Source organism: Manis javanica, chromosome 12 (assembly GCF_040802235.1).
Source record: "Manis javanica isolate MJ-LG chromosome 12, MJ_LKY, whole genome shotgun sequence".
Lineage (NCBI taxonomy): Eukaryota > Metazoa > Chordata > Mammalia > Pholidota > Manidae > Manis > Manis javanica.
In genome coordinates this window covers 94,421,482-94,442,714 of record NC_133167.1, presented here as the reverse complement: position 1 = coordinate 94,442,714, position 21,233 = coordinate 94,421,482, and the positions used below count along the sequence as shown (strand labels likewise).

General features: G+C 36.7%; 1 protein-coding gene across 10 annotated transcripts in view; it reads left to right on the top strand.

Annotated features, from left to right (window-relative positions):
* DLC1 (DLC1 Rho GTPase activating protein) overlaps positions 1–21,233 on the top strand; it is a 369,945-nt gene that overhangs the window by 24,800 nt on the left and 323,912 nt on the right. For 2 of the 10 annotated variants that reach the window (XR_012124003.1, XM_073219080.1), the window contains exon 1: positions 18,223–18,867. The exons of 1 other annotated variant lie outside the window; for it this stretch is intronic. The gene's annotated coding sequence lies outside the window, so the exon portion shown is untranslated. Of the gene's footprint in view, positions 1–17,819; positions 18,037–18,141; positions 18,161–18,222; positions 18,868–21,233 lie in introns of those variants that run through there. 7 more of the 10 variants (XM_036997377.2, XM_073219081.1, XM_073219079.1 and 4 more) reach the window with 5 other exon arrangements.

Genomic DNA, 21,233 nt, shown 5'->3' with positions numbered 1-21,233 from the left:
CTGCATTAACTGTTAGATCTCAATTATCTATTTCTGAAGTTAAGGAAATTTGCAAAACAAAATATCAATTCTACAAGATCCTCCTTGAGGAAAGACTCTGAAGTCATATTTTTTCTAAGTCTAACCTTTCACAAATGTTTTCCTTGCTTTGCATTCATTTATGTTGATTGACTATATTTAAAAATAAGTGCTCACTAAACACCAGTCATATGCAAGGTAGAGGAATCATTAGAACAAGCAACATTAGCTTCTTTCTCTTTAATTTATAACGTCATTGCCAAGGAGGTTTATTCGCATGCAAAGCTGGTTTATATCCATGTAATTTATGATATAATCAGAAAAAAGAAGAAAGATAGATGTTAATATATAATTAATACTACATAGAATGTAACATAAGTTAATATTATACATTGATATAAATAATATAAATATTCAGTAATTTTAAATTATTTAAAAATAACATTAATTATTTTTGTTATGATATCATAGTCTTTATGAGATTTACATGAGGTCATTGTTATACTATGCCCGGGTCAGAGCCTGGAATGTACTGAACTGTCAAGAGTTAGCTCTTACTACTATCACTGTTCGTGTTCTTGTCTCTATTATTACTGTTATCACCACTGATAGTCGCCCTCACTCTGTACTGATCCTCCACCTGCAAAAGCCTCCGTCTCCTGGCCTGTGTGCACCATTTCACTGAAACCTTGACTCAGGACTTGAGGTGGCTTCACAGCATAAAGCACTTCTACCGTTCTTGACAAGGCAACTGTGTGAGATTCTCAGCTTGCATTTCAAACATTTTCAATGTTTGATTGCTCCAGAGGATGACAAAAGAACAACCAGTGAGATTCATTGTTGCCATTCATACTATTTTACAACAATATGTGTTAGAATGAGTAAACCAGCAAACATTAAACATACCATGTGACAACAGTTTTTTTGTGGAACATGTAATAGCAGAACCAGAACACAGTGACAAAAAGTGATTCTTGATATTTAATGAAGGCAGAGCGTGTATATTCCATGATTTTGTTTTCTCAATCTATTGTTTTTTGGTATCATTAATCTACAATTACATGAGCAACATTATGGTTAAAAACAAGTGAGACCTTTCTAGCGTGAGCTTGTACTCATGTATAACAAACTAGTGTGTGTTTATTTACTATTACAATTTCTAACTAAATACTTAATATGCTTAAGATGCCAACTTAAAGATTCATCAATATACTGCCTTGTCAATTACATCACTGCCAGTTTGTACAGGTCCTGTCAAGCGTATTGGCTGATATACAAGAAAGATGTTAATAATTTTGGAATTTGAACATAAAATCCTCTTATAACTAATAATATCCAATAATGTGTTTTCAAAAAAAAAAGGTAACCTTGAAATAGGTTTTTGAAACAGTTTTTGATGTGCAGATAGCCTAGTACTTCATAGCTACAAAGGACAAATAGGAAGAAGATTGCAGATTCTGCAAAGGCATGACTTATTTCATGTCATATGGATATGCGATATCCCTTCTCCAAAAGCTGTCATTGGCCTATGGCTGTATGTCATTGGGTAAGACTTGCCTGTGATTTTGAAAGCAAGAGGCCACCAGGGACAGCAGAAGAAGCCTGTGACCACGGGTAATGTAACCTGGGTTAATCCTGCCCTGTGACTCACTAACTGACCGCTAAGGTGCAAAGCATTTAACCTCTCAAAGCCTCAGTCTGATCACTTGCAAAACAGGGGATGAGAGTAACTGCCTTGTTGCTTGACACTGTGACAAGTTCCCGTTAAGTAGCTTGAGGAAGCTGAAGACTTTCAATCCACCTTCAGTGTAGTCACTCCTAAAAATACTCATATCTTTTACCTATTTTTCTGTACATCAAACTACTTTGGACTCTGTAATTCCACTGTGATTATAACCTACACTCCCTAGAATTCCTCCCTCCCTCCAGTTGCGTCTTCACACCTCTCATAATGGAACCTCCCGACTTCATTTGCCTCTGGAATCAGACCCTCCTGCCAACCGTGTTATGTGTGATGTGTACCTCTCATTCTTCTGTAATCAGCTTGACATCACTGGTGTATAGAGAGGGCAATGCTGTTTACTGTTCTTTGCTGTTAATTCACTGGTGGCGAAATGAATCTCCTTTATCCGTAATTACTTTATAAGCTACCTGAGGGCCAGGATGAGGCGTGTTACCTCTCTACAGCATCCAGCAAGGACATAGCATCCTGCCTGTGTTAGGTGCTCACACAGGTCTTGCTAACAGTGATGTGAATCTACATCTTCACCCACGAGTAAACATATGGCTGGTTCTATTAGGCTGATAAGGAACTATAGAGAATGTTGGGGGTCAGATCTATTAATCAGCTAAGCAGAGTATATGTATGTGTGTATATATATATATATATATATATAAAATAGGCATTTTATAAATATTTATATAGTTTGTTCAAAGGCAGCACACTATTTTATGTAATAATCCCCAGTCTTTGTATCACAACATACAGCTTTGTTGGGGGTAGGGGGGTTCCTTTGTTTATTTTATGAGCAGTCCTACTCACTACCTCATTTAAAGCTTGCTTGGATGGTTTCAGGGAACAAATGGGTCTTTTCAACAGCTGACAGCTGTGTCCCTAGGGCTTATATTACGGAGGAAATAATTATTTAGATGTATAGCTTAATTTTTAAATGTTGAGATTTGCCCTTCCAAACATTTTCTTGAGATAGTCTACTGCATTTCTTTGTAAAGCAGGAAGCAGTGTAGAGCAGGAGACTCAGTTTGTGCCTAAGATCCGCCCACCCTGAGCTGCAGGGAGATCTGGATGCCCCTGCCTCCTGGCATTTACATTTGCCTCTCCCTTATCATGAAACCCCTCTCCCCACACTTTCATTCAAACGTCACTTTCTCATAGAGGGCTTCCTCCCTGGTACATGTCTAAATAGTGCACACACATGCACACACACATACGTGCACGTGCAGACACCCACACACGAATGCACACACTGACATATCTCTATTTAGTCCCTTGGTCTGATTTATTTTTCTTTATAGCAGCTATAGTTATAATTAACATACACTTGCTTTCTTAATGTCCATATTCCTCTTTAGAATATAAACTCCTAAAGGGGAGGGGCTTTGTTTTGCTCTTGGTCGTGACCAAAACCTTGGTCAGTAACTGGCATGTAATGAACTTTCAGTAAATATGTGTTGAGTGATCGAATGAGTGATTATGAAGAGATAAGGCATCTCCTATAACTTATCAGAAGGTGAGTGAGAGTCGGACGGACCAGGTCCACATGCAGAGTGTGGTCCAGTGTTGCAGCAATGAGATGCTCAGGATGAAGTCACTTTGATTTTCCTCCATTACAATCCCCAGAGCTTTGTAATGGGTGCAATAACAAAACTATTTCAATAAACTCTAAATTCTCTATAGAAGACTAAGAGAACAAAATATTGGTGGCATCAGTCCTGCAGTTTTTGCGGCTAAGAGAAAAGACAGTGGCTCCAGGGTTGACTCAGACTGGCTCTGGCTGTGACAGTGACAGGTACACGTCCCTGTGAGCATTTGCCATGCTGGTCAGCAGGCGTGGTGGCACCTTTCCTGGGAATCGTACTGTAACTTCCACTTAAGATCTCTAGGGCATTTGAAGCAGGAAAGGAGGTAAATGTTGCTTGCCAAATGGGAGCTGAGCATTAACAAAACACACACAGCGTTATCTGGGGACTTCCAGAACAGTATGTTCCAGTTTTATCCCCAAATGATCTAGTCTGCAAACCCCAGGTTATAACGTGCTTAGCCCTCTGTTGAATTACAGCTGGCGAGGATGGGTGGGTGTGTGTTTAAGAGAAAAACACAATACCCAGAGAAGATACGGTCCTTATCGTTAATGGAGTAAAATGGGCACAAACATCTAAGTTCTTAACATCCTCTTTGTGCCTATCAAAAATGATGAGGAGATACACTCAGCTAGGCTGATCAAGGAAAGGCTTTAATGAAACGGATACGATATTAACAGGAGTACAAGCATAAACGAGAAAGGGTCCATTGATGAAACCTAAAAAGCTTGGGAGGAATTTGAAGATACTGCTCAAAAGGATGACATTAAGAGATGACATTAATATGTCATAAATAATCAGAACCTTAGGAACAGAGTATGTAAAATATTTGCGATGAGGGAGATTTTAAACATCCCCTTTGGAAATCCATGGTTTTGATTCTTGGTCCTCACTGCCTCTTTTTTTCTTAAGTGTTCAGAAGCTCAAATTCCTTCTCCAGGAAGAGTGGGCTAATGTCCACTTCTCCTGATTATTTGTGAGATTAAAATAAGTTGATGTAAATGAAATTATAATGTAATACATGGGAGTATCATGTCATATGATACATGATTTCTACTTAACTTCAAATATATTTCGTCCTTTCATTATTGAAGTGATACATGCTCACTATAGAAAATCTAAAAATTAGAGAACATAGCAGCATATCATTAAGATTCTATTACTCAAAGGCAATCACTGTTATGTTTTGATATATTTTTCAGGTGTTTCTATGGGTAGATTTTTGTGAGTTTTTGTTTTTGTAGTGAAGTGCCTCCATCTTATATTCATCAGTATTCCAATAAAAGCATTGTTAAAGGTACATGGCATTCCAACTAATAAATAATTCAATTTGTTGCACAGTTATTCAACAGGCTGTTTCTAAATTCACATGGAATTGTGCTGTCATAAATGGCATTGAGTATGATTTGAAAGTAACTGGAATTTAAAGCATTCACTCCTCTTACTCACTGTATGCCCTCCAGCTGATACATGTGGGAGAGTTCAGGTTAGTATTGAAGTGAAGTTTGCAAATGATCCCTACAGGAGTTTAGAGATGGAGGGATGGGGGTCGACAGGGTGGGAGGGTACAGAGGAGTACAACACAATCACAGGGAAAAGCAGAAGGTATTGTGCTTTGATGTCTGACACATTTCCCAACATGAGAACTTTGACACATTAGTGAAGCCTCTTAGCCTCAATTACCTTATCAGCACAAAGAGCATATTAATAGATCCTAGTTCCTAGGCTTGTTGTCAGGTTTAAAGAGCAGTCCCATAGGGTCCCTGAGAAGAGGGCCTGCCAATTAGTAAATGCTCAGGGCATATCTGTGATGATTCCCAAAGTTTAAACAACAAACGAGTCAGGAATTACAGTTACAAGTGGAAACAGGATCTAATGAAAGCTTTCTTATTTTAGGAAAAGTTGAAGTGTGTGTAAGGATAGAAAGAAAAAAGCAGATGGAAAGGAATGCTGAGAGATAAGTTAGCCTGGAAATATCCTTTAGAGTCTTTCCAAAATAATATTCAGAGAAATATTTTTCCAGTATCCCCATTCCCTTTCATTTTCTTATCCCCATCCCCCCGCAGTTAGCTAAGTGGTCCAGTGCCTATTGCCTCATAGGAAGAGGTATTGGGAGAAATGAAACACAGTCTCTTCTGGCCTTTGAAAGAAGCATGTAACTCTTTCTTCACTTCATTGCCTCTTTCGGCTCTAATCAGGCCTCAATGCATTTAGAGCATAGACAAAAATTTTGGAGAAAAATACCATAGGTTTCTGCCCTGAGATGAGGTGAACTTTTCTTGAGCCAGGAGTGGAAATTTGTGGCTCACTAACTGAAGGTCTAGGCCAGTCGTCTAAGCTAAATGAAGTTCTATAAATGGATCTGTTTTTTACAGCAGCAGAAATACATAGTGTTTTTCCCCTTTGTGACTTATGATAAGTCTTTCTAAAAATAAGAATACAAAATGCTTTTATTCATCTTCCTTAGATACAGCAGAGCTCAGAATGGCTTGTGCAGTCACTCTGTATGGCACCAATATTTATTTAGAAGGAAGGATAAAATTTCATCCCCATATTAACTGACTTTCCCCCAAGAAAGAAAAGAGAAGGGATAATTTGTTAAATTCCGTTCTTCGTATCATCACCATCATTACTAACATTATTATTTCCACACTGTTACTACTACTTATAGATATTTGAGTTTCTAGTATCAAGTTTTACTAAATGCAACTCAACATTGTAAAATGCTGTAGCAGTCCGCTTGGCCAGCTATAAAACAATACCATAGATGGTGGCTCAAACAACAGACTTTTATTTCTTATGGTTTGGAGTCTGGTAAGTCCAAGATCAAAATACTGGATGGTCTGGTTTGTATCGAGAACCGCTTTCTAACATGCAAATAACCACCTGCATGTCCCATGTCCTCATGACAGAGAGAAAGCTCTTGTGTCTTTTCCTCTTCTTATAAGGCACCAATCCCTATCCTTATGCCCATGAAGGGCCCAACCTTTATGGCCTCACCTAAACCTAATTCTCTCTCAAAGCCCCATCTCCAAATACCATCACACTGGAAGTCAGGGCTTCAATACATGAATTTGGATGAGACCACAATTCAGTCCAAAACAAATGCCAAAATACTTACATATCCAGTTGTTCTTTTTTTAAGCAAACTGTATTTGGTAACTCCAATATTTAATTCTGTAATAGCTTGGATCTGAAACTAGATTTTGTTTGTATTTGAAGATCTTGATAGAACACACTCTTCCTTTCCTTATTAAAATATGAGTACTAATGTAAAATTGGAACAATATGTCATCTGATTTACTATATTTTGGGTCAAGTGGTGAAAGAACTATTCAGACAACCTGCCAGGTTCTGTTAGGTTACACCCAGACCTTCACGGTTTAAGACAAATGCAGGCTGAAATTTTGACTCACAGGCATGTGGTCTGGCTCAAGGATATGTTACATGTTTCTGGAAACACACACACACACATACCTAGAGCCAAGAAACACAGAAATGTCTTAGAGAATGAAAGCAAAAACCAGAAACCGAGTATCTTGTCCTACCAAGTTCTGCCATCTCTTAGAGAGGCAACTAGGTTATTTCCCTTTGTGGTTTGCCCTTCAAGGAATTGTAAAAACCCAGCAGTAAGTAAGTTTCTTTTTGTATTATCTCACAATTGTACTTTTCTTAGGAAACAGATGTGTTAACTTTGTGATGCCAGCAGGTTGGTAGGTAGGCACAGAGAATTTGGAGAAAGCATGTAAACACAGCACTGGAAAAGGAAAATAACACACAGGTCAACTCCAGAGAAGGCTGCAGAGCAGCCCTCGTTTTTTGGCTTTTTCCTCCAATCCCTCGGGTACCATCCTGTTTTGCTCATTTCCCATAAGCCCCCAAAGTGTCTTTACAGACTTACTTCTCAGTCCCTCTATGCAGAGATGTATTCTGCTGGTTCTCCCTGTTCCTCACCTCCTGCTTTACCTCAACTCTCCTTCCCCACTGTCCAAACTAATCAAAATTCCTCTTTTTTCCAACGTGTGGATAGAAGGAAAACAATCTAATTAAACTTACTGGCAAATGTGATTCCCTGATAGCCTTTGTCCCTTCTTTCCTTAGCTCTGAATTCTGTAGTGTTAGGAATAGAATTATAAATAAGACATGGCCTTGAACTCACAGTAGGAGAGTCAGACGTGATTCATCTTAGTATGCAGAGCAATAACATACATTCACAATATAGGAGAACCTAGGATTCTGGCATGACGTTCCTGATTGATTTGCAGGATTTGGCTGCTGCATTTTCCTGGAAGGATAGGTGTCCCCTTTTTCCTCGTCTACTTGCCTTTCTCCATCCTGAAATTCAGTCGCAGAGAGTGGTCTTCCTAAACGCAAGAGGTCACTGTTTAGTTTAGGCCCCTCTCACAATCACCCCTGCACAGTATTCCCCGGACATGATGCGTGTTTCAATACAGATGTGAGTAAAGTGTTAAGAGAAAACCAAGGGGGGAGTAACCAAGGGTAATTTGTGGGTCATCTGGGAAAGCAGGCACAGAAAAGCAGATATTAGAGTTAGGCTTTGGGATAACAAAGATTTGGAGCGAAGTGTTGGAACAAATTTCAGTTAAAATGGGAAAGCAATACCAAATGCTTATAGAGCATCATGCATGTCTAAATATTTATAAAAATCATCAGTTTATAAAATAATTGTTGCAGTTACCTTTAAATTGTCACAATTTTCTTTAAAATCCTTAACAATACTGGGTCTTGCTGTGGGTGTTTAAAAATACTTGTGCTTAATGGATATATATTTTTTCTAATTACCATTTCAAAAAAATAGATTAATGCTAACAACTACTTGACCCACTTTAAGAAAAATATTTCTTTTGATTCAGTTATTTTATTTGCTTATGTATCTTGCACATATTGCTTTCTATCTTCTCAGTGTTATTATTATAATAACAGCAATAATTATTATTATCTTCCCATCCAGAAGAGAAGCAAATAATCATCTTGGCATGGCTATTCAGACATACGCGATAACAGTTTTTCTTAAATGCACATTTTTGAGCATACATAATAGTGATACAATGATCTTCCCTCAAGAGTTTCAGTATCATCAGGCTAACTTCACTGGCACATAGCCCGAAGAAAACTGGCATAGGGACCATCACTCAGGATTCTGTCTCCAGGTTTAGTGGGTCTGCTGCTCATAATGACTTTGCATGTGGAGTTGTTTTTGTCCTAAACTTTAAAGTCAAATGTCTCTGTTTTTGATAGTTCACACTTTCTACTCTAAACCCAAAATATTATTTTAACTCATTAAAAATCTTACAGCTCAGCAAGCCCCAAGTAAAATAGCTACTGTGTTTCTGTGATTCATTTGTCTACATAGGAATTTGGCAACTACAGTCAACACTCTCCTTTGGCCCATGAATAACTAATATAAGTAGAGGAAACTCTGCTATATTTTATTCCACAATAAGATTATTTTAGTAGTAAAATACAACCTTCCAAAATAAGGATAGAAAAACCTATTATGACACATGCTTTGCAAACTCTTTCAAACTATTTTTCTAACATTTGAATTTTGGCAAAGTTCTTGCTACATTCCACCCAACATATTTTTCTCCAGCTTAGAAGGAGATATATAATTTCACAAAAATTTTAATTTTAAAGATTTAAAAAATTTTCATTTTTCATACTAAATGGAAGCCTGGTCATTGGAATTTATTAAAGAAAACTCTATTGTATGTTGTTTTATCCAAGAAAATAACACTGGGCTATAGAAGTGATACTACATAAATGTGAATATATTCTATTGGATACTGAATAGAAGATTAACATTTTTCAAGACTGTGAGAAATAATTGCTTATGTCTTTTCAGTTCTAATTTTGTCCTTTATTTATAATGGTTGACATACCACTTCTATTAAGACTAATAGACTATTAAGTAATATACTGATCTCTATTGGGTGCCTAAACAAGTACATGCACAGATATGTTTATTCTTAAAAATTGGCCGTATTCAACTGTCAAACTTTGGTAATACCAGTTAATACTCACTTAAAATATACATGATTACTCTACTGGTAGAGAGTTTAAACTGGATAATGCTTAAAAATTCCAGGCGCAGAGTAACATTTGTTCCAAGAAAATATTAAGTTGCTCAGGGGGAATCTTTAACTAAGGGCTATCTAAAAACGTGACTCCAGCTTATATATAATAGATATTATTTTATTCCTGCTTGGCAGAATAGTGGTGAAAATTTTTCAATTCTATGGACCTTGATCAGATACTTAAAACATTACAAGAAAAAAATAACACGCAATCTTTTCAAATGTATTTACCAAAATGGACCATATGTTCATCTGTAAAACAAGTCCAACAAATTAAAATATCAAATTTCCATAGTATGTTCTCCAACCATAATGTAATTAAATTAGAAATCAGTAACAAAGAGAATAAGAAAATGGCAACCCATTATCCCTTTTGAACATAGGTGTAAAAATTCCTAACCAAATTTTAGCAAATAAGATTCAATAATATATAAAAGATAATAATGCATCGTGACATATGGTTTATCCCAGGAATGCATGATTTGTTTAACATTTGAAAAACAGTTGATGAAATGTGCCATTACTAAGATACTAAAAGAAAGAAAAATCCTATGTAGAAAAATAGTTTTTTAGATTCTAATTCCTTTGCTCATCAAAAATTTTAAAACAATAAAAAATACTCTCAGCAAACTAGAAATAGAGCAGGGCACGGTTTTCCAACCTCAGGTTTGTTCACTTTTGGGCCAGGTAAGTATGAAATTTTAATTTGTTGAGATAAGTATTTGTTGTGGAAAGTGGTCATGGGTATTACATTGTTTTGCAGCCGAAGCACCACTCTGCCCCAATAGTGATAACCAAAGATACCTCCAAACTTTTCCCAATGTCCCTGGGAAACAAAAGCACTTCCATTTGAGACCCACTGGAACAGAGGAGAGCTTTCTTAACCTGGTGAAGGCATCTATGAGAAATCTTGCAGCTAGTATCATAATTAATGATAAAAGACCAAATGCTTTTTCCCTTAAATCCAAGACAAGGCAAGAATGTCCACTTGTGCCAATGTTGTTATATAATATAATACAGATTCTGTGGAATAAAGCAACAAAACAGAAATAAAAAGCATTCAGATTAGAAAAGAACCAGCATGATTATATTTACATACAACATGATCACCTATGTATAAAATCTTAGGGGTCCTCAAGAATCTACTAGAACTAGTCAGTGAGTTTTGCAAGTTTGCAGGATACTAATTAATGTATAAAAATGAATTGTGTTCTATAGAATAGGACTAAACAATTGGAAGTAGAAATTTAAAAAAATACCATTTACAATAGCATCAAAACGAAATACTTGGAGGCAAATCTGACAAATAAATGTGCAAGCCTATTACAGTAAAAGTATAAAACATTGCTAAGAGAAACTAAAAACTTTTGAGATACATTGTGTTCATGAAATAGAAGACTCAGTATTATTAAGATGTTAATTCCCTCCCAATAGGTTTCTTTGTAGAAGAGGACATGCTGCTTTTAAAATTGATGTGGAAATGCAATGGCCTTAGATTATCCAAAACAACTGTGAAAAAAAAAGTTGGAATGTTTATTATACTTAATTTCAAAACTTGTTGTAAAACTACAATAATCATCAGTACAATGTGGTACAACACAGATATAGACAAATAGATCAAAGGAACAGAATAGAGAGTCTAGAAATAGAACCACACACATTTGGTCAATTGATTCTTATTAAGAAGGCAAAGACAATTCCATGGAGAAAGGATTGGTGCTGGAACGGTGCTGGAACAATTGGATACCCATATTAAAAAAAAATAATAACCTTGATCCGTACTTTTTCCATATAAAAAAAATCAACACTAAATTAACTCTAAATGAATCAACTCTAAATGTAAAACCATAAACTTCTAGGAGAAAACCTTTATGACCTTAGATTAGGCAAGGAAACCTACAGTAAATGAATAGGAAATTTAAAGTAATCTACAGGGACAGAAAATAGGTCAGGGGTTTCTTGGCAGTAGAGGAGATGAAAGGGGCAAAAGGGAGGGATGAGAAAGAGGCCTGAGGAAACCTGGAGGTGATGGTGTCACAGGTACATGCATTTGTCAAAACCAGTCAAGCTGCACACTTTAAATATGTGCAGTTTATTGTGTATCAATTATATCTTGAAGGTATTAAAAGTATACATGAAATGTCAAAAGCAGCTGGAATCTAAAGGGATTGGGAAATGAATCGGAAAATAAAAATGAAGAAACTAACAAAATGACAAAACTAGAAAAGAACAAACACACTCTGAAAATGAGAGAAACACAAAAGCGATACCTTTATTTGCAATTGGGGTGGAACTGGACTGCGCAGTGCCAGAGAGAAAAGTCTTCTGCACTTGGTTGGACCAGGTTCTGTCACAGAAGTACAAAGGCAGGATTATACAAAGAATTACACACACAAGCATAGTTGCACGATTTTTACATTTTTGTTTCATAGATACCATCTCTTTAACCATCTATTATAGATATGATTTTATAGGTCTAAAACCAACAAAAATAATTTTAAATTGAATAGCAATAAAAACTATAATAGTGGCTATCTGGGATTTGCTGAGTGACTGACTGAATCATGATGTCTAATATCCACTAAAGTTTCATATGCATCGTACTCACCGAAAATCAGGCTCTGCACAGTAGGTCCCAAGTTCTCTTTCCTACTCAAATACCCACCCCCACATTTCTCCATTCTGTCTTTATTGTTTTCCCTCCCTTTAGGAGGATACCATACTGATGAAGAAAACAAAACACTCGCAAACATACTATTATTCTACCGTCCTATTAAAAGTGTCTCATGGCCCTGGACAGTGACAATGCCATTTACCCGTTCCTTTGCAACAACACTTCTGAGGAGCTGATTCTGCTTGGAGCATTCCTCAAATTCCCTTTTAAACTGTGTTCATCAGGGCTTTTGTCCGGGTGATTCTCTGGACTTGTTCCTGTTATTACCAACAGTGACTTCAACATTATTAAATCCAGTGGCCAATTAGTTCTTCCTCCTCTGACGTTTTTTTAATATTCCCTCCCTTAGTGATCTCATTCAATCTTTTTCTTTAAATTCCAACTCTGTGCTCAAGATCCCCAAATTTATTTCACCAGTTAGACCTCCCTTCCAGTGTGATTCATACGTCCAACTGCTTCCTTGACATTTCTTTTTGAATTGTTTAATAGGCATCTCAGATGTCATGTGTCTAAAACTAACATTCTGCTCTCAACCACACAACATTCACCCAACCTCTCTGCTTCTCTTTTTCCAACGATGGCAGCTCCATCCTTGAGTTGCTCAAGAAGCTTTTTCAACTCCCCTTTTCCTCCTATGTAGCAAATTTACCTCCTCAAGAGACACTCTGGGCACTAAATACCAAACAAGAAGTTCACGTCTGACCTTTCTCCTCACTTCCACCTGAGCCACCGTCCATATATGTCCCTCACCTCGATGAGCACAGTGACCTCCTAACTGGTCTTACTTCTTTGGCCTTTAATTCCTTTCAGCCTATTTTCACACAGCAGCCAGAGTAGCCTCACTAAGACATAAAGCAAACCTTACCATTCCTCTACTCAAAAACTTTCCAAGAGCTCCAGTTTTCAAGAGTCAAAGCCAAGGTCCTCACAAGACACTACCCAGGGTAGTCCTCCTAACCTCCCTGAGCACACGTTCTAGTTCTCTGCCTCATTCTCCTACAGTTCCAACTGCATTGATTCCCTTGCTACTTTTGGAAATTTCCAGGTACACTCTTCCTTAGGACTTGTTTATTCTGCCTGGAACTCTGTGACCCCCAAATGTCTATCTGGCCATCTTCCTGCACCTTTCAGAAGTCTTTGCTAAAAAGTCCCTCCGTGAGACCTACCCTGACATCTCTTGTTTAATTCTGTAACACAGTTGTCCATCAGCCTTCACTCCCCATACTCTTTATCATGTCCACAGGATCTGTTTCCCTAGTAATTATCCATACACTAGATAATTTACTTATTTACTATGTTTATTGTTGATTACCACCCCCATTCCCCCTATTTAAGTTCCTTGAGAGCAAAGTTCTTTCATTTTTTCTGTCTGGTCATGCTTAATGATATATCCTAAGTGCAAAGTGCATAGAACAGTATCATGAATATAATAAGTACACAGTAAATATTACTCAAATGTGTAGATGGATAGTAAGTGTCTTTATTTGGGGTATATGTTGAGGCTCTCAAATGGTTCCATTTTAAAGGGACAAAAACTATATTTGGATTTTAACAGGAATTGAACAGATACTCCTTCAAAGGCACCAGCCTTTGCAACAGCTTCATGACCCCCGCCCCTGCCCAGCGAAGGTGAGCTGAGAATACAGCCCTGTATTCTCTGTAGCAGACTGTGGGATAAGGAGCCAGGTAGAGTGACTCTCAAGGGGCAGAGATGTAATTGGAGCAGAGGAGAAGGGATCTAATTCTAGAATTGAGGACTCTGGACATGGGCAGTTTTACCTCTTTTACCAGGTGAACAGAGGGTATAAGAGACAATGCTCAGCCCCAATTGAAAGAACTGTAAGAGAAGCTAGAGAGAGCATGAGGTCTAAGCCAAACGTGAACAGGGAAGCTTTTTTGACTAGACTGAAGATACAAGGACATTTTTTGGCCATGAAATAAGAATTTCAAAGACTATTCTTGTAATACTTAGCAAGAATGCTGAAGTGTGCCTTATGGTGATATTAGCTTAAGTTTTCATATAGAACAAATCTTTGTGTGACATAGAAAGAACCTCAGCCTCTGCTGCCTGGGCACACCCTGACTTCTCTAAAACAAGCTTTGCACCACTTGAAATCTTCATGCTTCTGGGAGTCTCCTGGGCTTACTGGACAGGCAGGGAGAGTCATCAGTTTCTACTCTCTAGTAGAAATCATATACACTCTAGGGTTTGTGCCGGTATTGTGTGTGGGTTTTTTTTTTTAATACTATTGACTTCAAAGCTCTTTGAAATTTATCAAAATACTTTTTTTGCCATTATAATTTGGGGTTGTAATAATCTTCAATGAAGGGAAGCAATGAACATAATCATCCAAGAAGCAGAGACCATTGGTTTTGTACAATTTATATGGTTTTGATCTTTTGCTAGCTTAACACCAAACTTAACTGTGTTGCATTCCTTTGATGAGTATTTCTGGATGAATACTAAATGTTTAGTAAAAGTGGGTGTCAAAAGTTGGACAAAGTTGCTCAAAAGAACTATAAATGTACATGAGGATTATTAAATAGAAATTATAAAACCAGTTTTTCCTACATGGGTAGGAAGAAAATATTGGAAGAATACTAACACTGTATGTACTACTAGAAAGAAGTGCATGTAAAAATTAACTAGTACTGAAAAATATTAGCAAATACTAGTGTACTGAAAAAATTAACCAGAAGTCTGGTCAAATGCATTCCATTTTTACTGCCTTGACATACATGTGCTAATTCCAATAAGTTTCAAACAAACTTGTTAAATACATGTTTTGGATGATCAGTTTTCATAAAGCACTCCTACATTTATTTGAACTGTACATATGTGGGTACTTCTTATGTGCTCTAAAGGCATTCGTTCTCTCTACATATTAATTTCAAGTTCATTAGTATTATCATACTATTCCTTCATGAAAAAGGAAAGAATGAAAGCCTACTTACACTTACAATATTGTAAATGTTAAGTGGATGTGCTGAATTAAGGATGTTAGCTATTCAATTCATAAATAGTAGAACATAGTTTTCAAAGGACAGGTCTCATTCTGCAGTCAAAAGGTTGCCAGACCACAATGGACTCATTGAGCAATTCTGTAGAAGTCCAGACTCAAATGTCCTGAAGATGACCGAGGATGGACTAGTCAATCATAGCCCGTGTTTGTTATTTAGATTGTAGTACATGGGAAGAAAGCTGATCTTCAAAATAACTTTTAATATTCATTCCGCTACTCTCTTTTCTTAAAGAGCAAAAAAGTACAGAATTGCTCCACCAATAAAATTGTTCCAAATGCACACATTCAACTCAAAGTTCCAAAAATAGGCACATTCTTGAAAAATCATCACAGAAGAAAGGTAGGGGGATGAAAAGAACAGTAATTTCAATGGTAAAAGTAAATGTAGTTAACCACGTACCACACCAGTCATGAAGTCTGATGGCTGTATATGGACTATCATCATAATTTTGAAAAACCCTTAGATCCAGAGGCTAAAAGGCAAGCTTACACAGATTAAATAACTTGCTCTAGGTCATCATAGTTGTTAGTTTTGGAGCCTGACTCCTAACCTGATACTCTGTTTTCAACTTTTTCTCTGCATCTGTATCCTTTTTTATTAGCTGGTCTAGTAGGGAGTAATAGGCAAACATTTAAGGAAATTATGTATTTAGATTTTTAAACAGAAAGGAGAAAGGGGCAAATATTTTGGACCCATTCTGTGTGCCTAACACTATGTTAAACATTTAGGAACTTGCATTATCATTTATCTTTATAATATTAATTGGTAAAGCCTTTAAAGGAATATAAATTCTGAAATTTGTTTGGAGTCAGGCAACTGAAGGATGAAAAATAAATAAGAGTGAGTAAAGATTTGGGAAGTAATCCTTCCAATAATAGAATAAAGCATAAAGTTTTATTTATTTAGAGAGGAAACATGAAAGAGAAAATTACTAATAAGAGTATCTAGCTATCTAAAAAGGCATTTGTAACATACATGAATGGGGTTTTGTTGTTTCCTCAGGCCAATATAAACAGAAACAAAGCTAAATTATATGAGGGGTTGGGATTATAGAATTCATGAAGAGAATCTAGCTAAGAAAAATTCTGAGTGATAATATTTATTGAGCACCCACTGCATCCTGGAGGCAGGACTAGAGGCAGAGAGAGGGCAAGAGAGATACAAAAGTTATTTTAGGAAAGAACTTAGATGAATTCTCATTCCATTCTGCTTCAGTGTTTTCCTAAGGGAAATAAATATAAACTTATAAATATATGTGTATATAAAGTTAATCCTACTTTCTAATCTTTGAGCTATATAGAATTATTTTTAAAGAGAAATCTGAAACTCAGAGAGTTTAAGAAGTCTTCCCAATTTCGCACAGCAATTAAGTGGGCATCAAGAGAGGTAGTTGAACTCTTAGGGAGACAAAAAACACACAGTTTAGAGTTAGAAAATCTGGGCTCCAGTGTGGAGTTGGCTAGCTTCCATTACTTGATTGTGAGAAAGTTATTTCCACAAATTACTAATACTTATCTGTACAATAAAAATAAGAATACACAGAAGGATTGTTGGGAAGATTGAATGGGCATAGTCGTAGTGGAAGTAGTTTGACTATGATTACAAACAACTCTTAAAAAATTTATGAAAATATGGACTTCCTTCTGGCTATATGGTTAAAGGTTACATTAAAGGAATCTAAATGTTCATTTTTAAATCAGTGATGGTTTGATATAAACTTTTACAAAATGCTTCTACCATGTTTTTATTTGATTTCTTCTCATCTTCAAATCCATGTGCAATATAAGTGACCCTTGCCACTTAACAGTTCTTTAACTTTCACGCTTTGCATTCATTTGAGAGATTTTAGCAATCCAATGAGGGAAGAAATAGTGGCTGTAATATTATACTTCTTTGGGTTATCCACTTACCCAATATTCTGAGGGACTACTAAAAAGATGGCCATTGTGATAGCCTTTACAAAAATTAGAGCGAACTGAAAAATAAAAGTGAATAATGAGAACTACTTACAGTTTCAGAGATATACACAATGGATCTTAGGGCTCATAAGTTTAATATTTCTTGTGCCTCTTTATATGTTACCCATTTATCATATTGAATTGGAATTGTTCTTGTGCCTCCCATTACTGCAAAGTCCCTAGAAATTGGCAAGATACACCTAGACCCAATCATTTAATCTGATCATTAATGGAAAAAAAAAAGCTTAAGTCATAAATAGCAAGAGAACTCATTGAAGGTAAATAAAGTAGAAGGGAGAAATTACAGAGCAATTTCAACTGAGCAAGATCGTTAAACTCAAAGATGCTGTTTCCTGTTTCTGTGGTATAAACAATGAAGCCACTCCACTGGCCTTTCCACAACCTGGATGTCCCAAGGCCATGCCTCTTCTTTCCTTCCACATTCCCTAAGGAGAACTCTGGGTCATAAAAGAGTGAGAATTGGTGTAACTTCTTTCCTGAGAGGAGCTGAGCTCCCTCTGCGTTTATATTTGTGTCATCTTATTATAAGACGAGCTAACATCTATTATTAATTGATGTGCTAATTAAAGCCATACTTGCAGTTTCCATTAGCTTATTCTCTAAATTCTCCAGAGTTGGCTGTCTGGTTTTAATCAAAACCAAATGGTAGTCCAAGTTCCCAGCCTGGAGCAGCTAGGAGGAAGTCATTCAGTGGAGGCACAAGAAAGCAGAAAAGATAAATAGATGATAGTTCAGAAAATTTGTGTCGGACGAAGGATGCAGATACTGTAAGCTGCTTTAGAGATGGGATTCAGGGACTCTGTCACGCGAGATGGAAACAATTGCAAGTGGTTAATGTCAGCAAGACTGTAATAAGATCAAGATGGAGTCTGTCTTCTGCTTTCCCAGCCCTGGACTTGTGTAACTGGAGGAATCTGAACCAGAGGTAATGCTGCATATGCCATGACACAAACTACTGCAGTTCTGTGAAGGGTTCTTGGGATTGAAAGGATCTTGAAAAAAACTTCTTATTTACTGGATTCTTGGCATTTACTTACAGATCCTCTCAGGTACAGTATGTAAGGCTGCAGCCTTTTAAATTGTAACTAGTATAAGAAAGGGTTTCAAATTTACAAGGATCACGGTATGAAAACTAAACTCATAGTGCTCTCTTAAAACATCTTTTGAAAGGAAAACTGCAAGGTTATTTTGATTACATTGTGCATATACATTTAATACAGTGGAAAAGTTATAAATGAGGAAAGGAACCATGTTTTCTTTTTTTTTTTTTTTCCATAAGCAGTGTGGGATAGAAAAAGCTGTACGACTTTATGACTCTCCAGCTAATCACCTCAAGAGCTTTGACAAACTCACTTCAGTTCTGTGTAAAATCAGAACTCCTAAAACGCCCGGTCAGCCTCTGCTCTCCCCTCCCTCCCTTGGTGCAGCCTTTCTCACATGCACACTTCTCAGAGGCAGGAAATGCTTCCCAGGCAATCTGGGCCTGCTTGTGGAGGCCCCTTTCGCAAAACATCAGTCTGAATTTAGTAGACAGAAGTCACTAGGAACGCCTTGACAGACTCCTGCCTCAGCTAAGGCTCCCTCCAGCTGCAGAGGGTGTTTTTGTTAGAATCACACACTGCGTAAAACTGCTTAGAATAGAGCCATGATCTCAACCACGAAATGTGAACTTATATTTTGGAGAAACTAACGGGGACGGACTTCTGAGCCTTGAACAATCTCATGCTGGGTGTTTTCAGCTCCTCGCTGTCTATAGGTAAGACGCTGTGGACTCTACCTTTATACTCGGAGGCAATCTTTGAAGAGGCGGAAGGATTGAGAGAAATGTTAACATCTTGTGCTGAGGGGTGATTTCCTAGGTTTTAGAGCTAAGCCATGAAATCAGAAGTAGAAAATGTGTGAGTAGAAAACCTGAGTCAAATTGTTTTAGCAATATGTCAAATCTAAAATAGGCACCATGGAGATTTTACCCTTTTCCTCTAAATGAAGACTTTCTTTTAATCCCTTTTTATCCTTAACTTACTTGTGACTAGAGCTCTAAGGCCAGGCTTCCTATTACATGGCATAATATGAAACAAATACATATTTGCACATATAAGAGGGAGGTGTAAATGAATGCTTTTAGCCCCTTCCTTTGCCAACAGGGAAAGTAGATAATGCTAGAGTGACTTTTGCAATTAATGAAGTTCTGAGGAATATTTTGTGTCTCATTTTAAGTATGAAGAGTGGATTCCTCAATATTTCCCCAGACCAATTTCAACCACAGGTCAAGCTGCTAATGTACAGCTTAAATGCTTCTTTCAAAAAGACAAGTAAACACATGGAATTTCCAAAATAATCTCTATCCTAAGTAGTATTTAATCTGATTCTCAAAAAAGTTAAGTATCAGAACTGGATCTAACTTATTAACTTACCGGGATTTACTGCTCAGGTTGTTTTTTTGTGTAAATGTTTTTCAATAATTGAAAGATATCAGTGACAACAGCAGTCATTATCACAATTTTAAGGTAGCTGGAAGTCATTACAATCATATAAAAAGCTGGTCATGTGTTCATAGTTCATATGGTCGTAAAATTACATTTGTGCTTGGTTCTAGTCTCTTTAAAGTTTCTTAAATATTTGCGCATGCAATATTATGAGGAAACAAATTTAATGACCAAAACAAGGTGTCTTTATAATGTATAACATACTGTATATTTATAATTCTGAATATTTAGAATGAAAATCATTACTTTATAGAAATAATACAGAATAGTATCTGAAGGGAAGCAAGTTCATACATAGTTCCTAATCTAGCAGATTAACACAGAATACACTAAATGAAAGAGGAGAGCATTTTGACTGTTGGATCACAAGAAATCAAATATTTTAATTCTAAGTTTTTATTTAGTACAAGGTGACTATTTGCTGTATTAGCTAATTTATTCTTAAATTCTGTGCTAGAATAGCTTATCTTGATAAATTTTAACTATTCACTAACAATTTAAGTTGTATCAAGACTTTAAAATATGACTTTAAAAATCTATTTTCAGCATATTAAAATACTTATCTAAGTCATGATTTAATAAAGTCCCTGAATAGAATGTCAGGGAAGGAAAGAACATGAGAGACCACCTCTTCTAACGCTGTGCACAGGTTGCCACCAGAGAGCTGAGGAATGACATTCAAAAGTGGCCCGTCCAAGGTCACACTACTAGCTGGTAGAAGACATGACAGCACCCTGTTTCATAGTTCAGATATCTTTATACTGCACCATCTTGCTCTCAAATAATAATTATGCAGAATGAAGTATGAACGTATCCAGTAGGAGGCTAGTTTAACACAGAAAATTGGAGTGCCTCTGAAAAAAATAAGGGGGGGGGGGGCTTAAAGTGCCACCAGTGTTACAGTGTGGATAGAGAAATCATGGTTTGTACAAAGAGTCAAATTTACTCAGAAACAAAATTTTTTCAAATGCAAAAGCTTTCTTAGGCCTGCAACAAACACTTAAAGGAGTAATTTATTTGTGACCACTTTGTTACATTTTATGTTTTTGCCAAGAAGATCAAACCATATGCTAACAATTATATAAATTTTAAACTGATGTTTCTTAAAAACATAGGGCTAAAAAGGCACTTATCTGATTCATATCCTTGTATTCAAATGGTGTAATGAAACAGTCCTAACCAGTGACACTCAGAAGAGATTTTACTACCCCACCTTGGAATCAGTTTAAGAATCCTTTGTGCCCAGACATTCTTTCTTTTATCTAGCCTAAATCTCTGCTGCTGCAGCCTGTTTCCAGTTCTACAGGTTTCCTCCTCAGTGGAAATATAAAAAGCCTAAATAGACATATGAAAACATAAGCATACATTTCTAAGCCAAATAAACGCACTTGCTTTCATCTTTCCTTCTACAAATTATTTTCAATCCTTTAATTGGTTCATATATCTGCTCTGAGCCATCTACAATGTCCTTTAGCTGTAGAATACAGAATTTGTTACAGTATATAAATGAATGACCAGGGTGGTGTAAAATGAGAACTTGGCTGCTTAATCTGTATCAGACCTCATATATGACAGTACATGTTGCTGTACACACTGAACACTGCACTTTCCAAGGCAAGAGCCTTTCTCATAAAAC